This window comes from Apis dorsata, unplaced genomic scaffold (assembly GCF_000469605.1).
Source record: "Apis dorsata unplaced genomic scaffold, Apis dorsata 1.3 scaffold_92, whole genome shotgun sequence".
NCBI lineage: Eukaryota > Metazoa > Arthropoda > Insecta > Hymenoptera > Apidae > Apis > Apis dorsata.
In genome coordinates this window covers 61,805-69,832 of record NW_006263390.1, presented here as the reverse complement: position 1 = coordinate 69,832, position 8,028 = coordinate 61,805, and the positions used below count along the sequence as shown (strand labels likewise).

Genomic DNA, 8,028 nt, shown 5'->3' with positions numbered 1-8,028 from the left:
CAGCCGATAGACACGGTCGAGGGCCCAGCGGCAGGGTAATTTAGAGACTGACGTGGCTGTCCAAGGCAGCGAGGGAACGAGCGACCGGAGAAGATAGAGGGAGGAAGAAGGAGGGAGGGGCGAAACAGTGCGCGGCAGAGGAAAAAGGGGAGCGCATAGGAGGAATGACAAGGACCTACGAAGGAAGACAGCTGAAAGGGGAAGCGGGCCGCGGCAGCGCAGACCGATCACCGAAACAAATGCAAAGCGGTCGGACTGTGGTCAGGGCAGCGGGCCGACGATCCGACGATCCGCGATCGAAGGCCTTCTTCCTCTCCTCCTTCCTCTCCTCCTTCTTCTTCTCCTTCTCCTTCTTCTTCTTCTTCTTCTTCGTCTTAGTCCTCGTCCTCGTCTTCCTCTTCTCCGTCTTTCTTCTTCTCGCTGCTCTCCGATCGCGGTACCGCCTTAAACTATCTACCGTCTCGGATACGGAGGGGAGCGTATTTCCAACAACCTTTGAGAACCAACAACTTTTCGGGGTGAGACAAAGATTGCTCTCGCAGAACCCTACGTACCCATAACTCTTTCAAAAGATCCAGTCTCCGCTTGGTTCCCAGGACCGATCATTCCGTTTCTTGTAAAGTGTCATCCCCCCTCGTACAAAGGGGCTAATCCCCACTACTGCCTAACCTTTGCACCGTGTTTCGGAAACCAGTTCCGAAAGAAGAAAGAACCGCGAACGGCTAGATTTGCCACGATCGAGTCGTACTTACGATTGTTTACGGGAAACGGAGAATCCTTCCTTCCACCTTTCCCTTTTCCCCGATCGATCGATCGATCGAAATCAGCTTACCTGAAACCAAAGCGAAAGCAAAAAAAATGTTAATTCGGTTTTCTTTCTTTTTTTTCTTTTTTCTTCGTTTTTTACAAAACGTAAATAAACAAATAAATAAGTTTAAATGAACGGGAAGACAAAGAGAAAGGAGATTTCGGTCGAATGAATTAAATTACCTTTACCCTTAAGAGGGATTCGAGTCCCTCGAGCTCGCGGAGAGAAACGACTGCAAACGAGAGAGTCGAGAATTATCGGGGATCTTGTCGATTCTCACGAGGAAGGCGAAAAATACACGCACTCGGAGTACAACGAGGCAACGCGACGAATTCCGCGTATTTCTTCGGTAACTGGACGGTCGTTTAACGGAAGAGGACGCGGCGAATCTGATCGAAAGCGGTGATTTCGGACCAGTCCCGCGTACCACCGGTCCTTCCCTATATTATTCGGACGTCAAACGACGAGACGTCGTCGAGTTTGGAAAATACGTATAATCGCGGTGTACGAAAGCCACGAGAGAATAAAGAGAGAGAATAAAGAGAGAGAGACAGGGACAGAGAGAAAGAGAATACACGTGCGTGTGTCGTTTCTAGTACTCCCTTCCCTCGCCAAGAGTAGAGTGGTATGCGTGCTCGCTTGTGCTCCCGATCGCAGAAGGAGGTTGGTCCGTTAACCGCGTCTGTGTGATGGTGATATTTACGGTCCGATAGAATCAGCCCCTGTAGACGTAGACGAGAACGAGAAGAAGAAGAAGAAGAAGAAGAAGAAGAAGAAGAAGAATAAGAAGAAGAAGAAGGAGAAGAAGAAGAAGAAGAAGAAGCCTGACCGAAGGAAGAAGAAGAGTGGTCCTCCTGCCGCTGTATCGAACGAACGAGGGACCGGCTTTCGCATTCGGTCCCCGAATCGTGTGTGTGCTCTGCGCTTTTTTTGCGGCTTCAATTTGAATTGAAAAAGGCTGTGGACACGAGGACAATAGGTTGCGCCGTCGCCGCTGCCGCTGCCGCTACCGCCGCCGCCAGATTCTCTCGGTTACTCCTCTCTCCTTCCACATTCTGCCAAACCCACCTCCCACTATTTCCTTCATTTGCTCTCTTTCTTTTCTTCCTCCCTTCCCCCCTCCCCCCCCCCGTTTCTTTCTACCACGTTAATAACAATAACGACGGCCACGACGACCACGATAACGAACGCATGGTAAGAGAGAACAGGTTTCTTTTTCTCGTCCACGTTAAGAATAAAAAAGTCGGAGAAAGTCTTCTCCATCTTTAAATAACGCGCGAGCAAAGTATTATCATGTCACCGGTAAAACAATCACCCTCCTCTCCGAGTTGTTCGCCTTCCTCCTTACTCGTCTTCCTTCTTCCCCTCATCTTCCTCTCGGTTGCGATGCCTCTCTCTCTTTCGCTTCGCTCCTCTCTCCGCTCCTCTCTCCACGCTTCCCCACGTTCCACGTCTTTTTCTTAACCTCTCTCTATCCGTGGCTGCTACTGACTTCCCTCGTCCTCGTCCGAATCGCATCCCCTCCACGTTTCCCGTCTCGCTTCTCGACAACGCGCGCGCACACGCTACGACCAGACAATCGCGGGACCTGCTGCTCCCTCGGACGTAGAATCAGATATTACGTATGCACGGCTTAAACCGAGAAAGCAACCTTATCCCGGCTCTCTCTCTCTCTCTCTCTCCCAGTTTCTTCTCCGTTCTCTCCGCGCGGCGTCGGAAAGCCTTCTTTTCTTCTTCCTTCTCTCCCTCTGCTATATATCCGTACCACCCTCGCTCGTTGTCCCACTCCCATCCCTCCTCTTAACCTTTGCATTCGAAGAGAACGGCTCCTGAATACCATCGAGATGCTTCGCGAGCCGACCGACCGCTCGCGAGGTCTTTTCGATCTCGTCGCGCGCAGTTCCGCCCCCTCCTCCTCCACCGCCTTCCCGCTTTTTTCCTCGAATAGGAACAACGAATAGACTATTAGCCACGAAATTGCCGTTCGGCGATCTTGATCGCGACGTAGGAGGCCGGCGATCAGCGATAATGACAACAAATTCGGGCGCGTCGAGGCCTCGCTTCGAGAAACGGATGGGGATCGACGATGAAAGAAAGAAACGCGCGAAAACGCATCTCCCATTCGATTCGTAGGATATCGAAAAGGATAATTAGATTTCGTTAACGACTAGGAGATATATCGCGGGGATCGGATCGGGCGAAACGATGATGCGTCATCCTGGATTCGATCTTGCCGCGTGCGTTATCGCTGGCGAGTGGTTAAAGGACGACGTTTAAGAATGTCGAACCATCATTGGAAACCGTTCGGCTACGGTGCTGCCCGATTTTATTGCTAATAGGAGTCCAATGGACTTCCAAGCACTCTCGATGTAATTTCCTTCTCTTAACGATCTCTCTTTCTCCTCCTCCCTTTTCCCCTCCGCCTCATACTCTAATTCGTATCTCACGCTTTCTCTTCTCTCGATGTCGCATCTTATTTCACGAGTATCTCCCATCTTTCTCTACCCCTTCGTTCGCGTCTTCATCCTTATCTTTTTCTTCCTCTCCCTCTTCCTCTTCTTCTTTACCTCCCCCTCCTCCTCTTCAGCCCCTATTCTTCCCTTCCATGAAGTCGGTTCGCGTGCAAAGTCGATGTACGTTTAAGCGTAGCGTAAGACGGGGTGGGACGAGGGGTGAGATGAAGCGGAGAAGAAAGGGGGCAGAGAGAGAATTACCGATCGCGCCGCGGTGCGAAAGGAAGAGCTCGGGATGGGAAGAAGAGCAAAAACAAATTTACGACTATCCGACCGTTTTATCGACGCGCGAGACCCTCCGCTGCTTCTTCTCCTCCAACTGGTATCCGTATCTACTTCAAAGAAATCGCAACCGCGAAAACGAGTGTCTCTCTCTCTCTCTCTCTCTCTTTCTTCCGCCACGACGCGAGGTAGACGTCGATAAACGTAATTCGCCTCGATATATATTCGCGAGGCGTCGTTTCGAGTTACGAGATATATATTCGAGAAGCGTCGTTTCGAGTTATGAGACCAAATTTCTCTCGCTTTCCGCAATATTTATACGTAGGTACGTATAAGTATGCATATATTTACAAGGCACGGCGCTACGTATCGTTATTAAAATTCCGTGGAAGGAACACTCGCTAGGGTTTCGGAGGCACGTGCAAGCACGCGGTACGCGTACTACGTTCAAACGGTGTATACAAAAGAGCTGCGTCTAACTTCCGGTCGGCGCGGCAACGAGAAGAAGATCCGAGTTTCCACCCTCTTCTTCGTTCGTTTCGGTGCGCTCGTAAAAAAGATATCGCGCATACGAATCGCATCGTTTCCGTCCACGCCGCGAAGCAACGCGGCGAATTTTCAATTCTCTTTCTCTTGGTTGTGGAAAGTGAAACCTAGAAGAAAAACGCGATCGATCGGGTCGGAAATGAAAGAGAGCGATGAAATTTCGAGAAAAATCGATCGCGTTCGCCACTCGAGAGCCACTCGAGATTGCCGAATTCTCGCTGTCAAATTAAGACGCGGCCCGTAATATGTAAATCGTCACGGCGACTATAAGCAAGATCGTTAATCATATCTCTACGGGTTCCTATTAACGTCCGGATGAAGGAAGGACTCGATCGGTAATGGTCCTAGGGAGGATGTAATTTATAGGTTGGGTGAAATCGTTTGACGCGTTACAATAATCGGTGATGAATAATTAGGAACGCGCGCAATTCGTCGTTTAATTGGCGAGTGGGCACACGCACGCGAAATCGAAACCATGCGGGTGTCGATGCGTCGTTGCATCCGAATTTCCCGATTTCGGCGAAACGCACCTCGGGCATCAAACGAGCGGAATCAGGTTCGGTGCATTTTCGATCGCGCGGCGAAATCGACGGTAGCGGCGATTCGAGAGAGAATAGTGGTCGCGGTGACGTAGGAGAACGGTATATCGGTGGCGGGTACACACGATGCGTACAACGGCCTAATGGTTGTGCGCCGAGCGAACACACGCTTTTGTCGTGTAACGGACGAACGTAGGACGGACGACGAGAACGAAACGAGACGAAGGGACGAACGAACGAACGAACGAACGAACGAACGAGCGAGCGAGCGAGCGAGCGAGCAAGACGACACGGAACGCGAACGAAGATGGTGGTCGTGCCGGTTATACATGCGAACGAGGATCGCGTGCTTCGNAAACAGAAGCGACTCGCCGAGACTGACGGCGAGCCACGGTAAAAGAGCTCCGTCCAGAGAGGGAATATAGGCTAGAGGTAAGACGGGACAAGAGGGAATCCAGTTCAGCTGGTAGGAGTGTGCGCGAACACACCGTCCGATCGACCGACCGATCGAACGAAAGAAAGCACGCCTCGAGCTCCTCCTAATCAACGTCTACCTATTCCAACTTCTTCTCCTTCTACTCCTCTCGGATCTCTTCTCGATTCCTTTCCATTCTAATCCATGCCCCGTTTTTCTTTCGACCGGTTGTTCGAGGAACGACGACCGATAGTCGCGGCGACCACCGCGACTTTCTTCGCTTTCGTACCTCTCCCCTCCCCACCTACCACTACGTACAACGTTTCGATCATCGACGTTCGAGGAAATCGAAATTCGCGGTTCCCCGTAGTAGAATGTCTACACTCACGCGTGTACACATACATATATATGCATATATATATGTATATCTGTGTACGAGTCGTTCGAAGCGTGGCAAATCGGATGGAAGTTTGGCCGAACGTGCGCGCGCGTTGGCCCGGCAAAACGGCACGGATGCGTGCTTAAGGACAGAGCATGAACGGTTGCAACCCGACACCTGATAAATTCGATATCAACTGGCCGCCCGCGCCTGGACCCGCATTTAGGTCGGGCCCGTCTTCCCTCCCGTTTCATCTCCCTTCTTTCTTCGTCTTTTCCTTTCGATTCGATCGTTCCTCTTCCTCGTTCCGTCGTGCTGCTCCTTCTCCTCCCTTTCTCCTCGCCGAGCTAGAGAGGAGGAGGAGGAGGATACAGGATCGAACGAGACGAAGACGAAGCGGAAGAAGAAAAAAGAAGAGGAGGAGAGCGAGGGAATCGATCGAGAGGGAAGGTACGGAGAGTGCGGAACGATCGGTCTTGCCGTCTTTATCCGACGTTGCGAACGGAATCGGGCGGAGGAGGCGCGCGGGTTCCCTTTTTTACAGCCGAGTCGGCCGCGAGCAACGCGTTTGGCTGAAATTTCACCGCTGGCCCTTCTCCCTTCCTCGCTCTCTCGCTCTCTCTCTCTCTCTCGCTCATCTCCTTTTCGTCGATGCGAGTTACGGTCCCGAGGAAAAGAAACAATTCGACCGCGACAATAACGCGACGGAAACGAGGAAGGGCGCGAGGAACGGCTAGTCATCCGACCGTTTCTCCGCCTACGTCCGACACGCTTCTTAAAGATCCACGCCAAATTCACCGATCCCGCGCGCCACTCACCAGAAAAGAAAGAAAACTTTATCTCGTCGGGGCTCGCGGCCAACGATCAACGAGTTTATCGCGAATTCAACGGACCCGTTTCCCGATACTATTCGTCTAACCCGATCGATCTAGATCAAAGAGAAACAGGAGAGAAAAGGAAGGAGGAGGAGAAGGAGGAAGAGTACGTCGGAGGAGAAATGGATGAAAACCGCGTGGAATGCAATCCGCTTTATATACGATCCATCGATCGTGCAATCGTTCGTTTCGGAGGTCGTGAATATCGCGGCGGAGAAGAAAGACAAGGGGAAGGAACGGACAAGGGAATCGAATACCTCGAGTTCGCGTTAATTTACTTTCGCCAATTGGAAAGAGGCGAACTCCGGGAAGGGGGGAGAGAAAGAGAGAGAGAGAGAGAGGAGAGGAAGGTATCCTTTCGGAGTCGCGGCCATGCTTTATCGAGCCTATACGATCTTCGCGGACCGGTAAAGTAAATAAAAGGGCTCGCGTCCCTCACGAACTTAACCTAAACCGCTAACCCTGCGACGAGGGAGAAGAGGGGACACCTTTCCTCGTGAAAGACGTGGAAGACGTGAAAGGAAGGAAGGAAGGAAGGAAGGACCGCGAAGGAAAAAAAGATGGAGATGCCGGTAATAAACGCGCGTGGGCGAGGATCGACGAATTTTACAGTAATTCCCGACTCTTTATCCGGCAGATACCAATTTAAATTCTTTTAAGGCAATTCTGCTCGTGCTGCCCTGCCTCTTCTTTCTCCGCATCGACGCAACCACCGGGGAACCGGTACTTTACCGAAGAAACGAAGTTTCGACGCGTGGTCGCCGCTGCAATAGTCGAACAATCCCACGACAATCGAACGCGTTTTCGCGAAAGGAATCGTGCCGATCTTCCGACGCTTCAACTGCGCGCGTCATCGATCTCTCCAACCTCGCCGAGTGCCTCGTTCGTGACGATATTAAATAAATAGCCCGACGGCTCGAGACACGGCGCGAGCTCGCCTTCGATAGACACCGAGAGTGGGAGGAGGCGGAGGAGAAAGGACGAGCCGAAAGATGACCCGATCCATGGAACGCAGCGGTAAGACCAGTTGAGAAATGACAACACGATTGCCGACACTTCCCCTGCATTTCACCGTCCCCTCCGGATCCACTCCCGTAGTCGTTTCGCCGCGTTCCACCACCTCTGCCTCGCATCCTTCGTAAGCGTTCGTAACGCGCGCACCGAGCCTCCTTATATACCTTATCGAGGGGTTACACGAGGCCTATAGGAGAGGTGTTCTCGCCACGCCACTTACCGGGATTGTTTAGCGGCGTTTACGCGTCGATCCTCGACAGGGGGGGTCGTCGTTCTCACAGCTACCACATTATTATGCATTCGTATTATGCATTCGTACACGGCCGATTCTCTAGCATTCTCTCATCCCTCCGAGTTACGATTCCACCACCACCGTCCGCTTCCCCTCTTCCCGTTTTCGCTTCCCGTTGCCGCCGCCTCGAGAGACCGTGCGCGTGCACACATTTCCCTCTGCGTCGATACGTCTCTCTCTCTCTCTCTCTTTCTCTCGATGTTGGTTGGTTCGCTCGTTCTATGGGAACGCGACACCCGGATGCGGACGATCGCACGAGTTGCTCGCCTCTTGATCCTTTCCACGATAAAGATCTTTCTTCGATACCGGCCACCCGTTTACATCGGGTTACGATACAGCCATCCTTAAACGGCAGTTCGCGCCTTTCGCGATGCCATTTTGTCTTGTTCGCACCGGAACCTTTCCGTCGCCACGAGCCACGACGA

General features: G+C 52.0%; 1 protein-coding gene across 1 annotated transcript in view; it reads right to left on the bottom strand.

The window, feature by feature from the left end:
* The window catches only part of LOC102674203 (protein dachsous-like), a 160,099-nt gene that overhangs the window by 102,047 nt on the left and 50,024 nt on the right, over window positions 1-8,028 (bottom strand). The gene's annotated exons all lie outside the window — the stretch shown is intronic.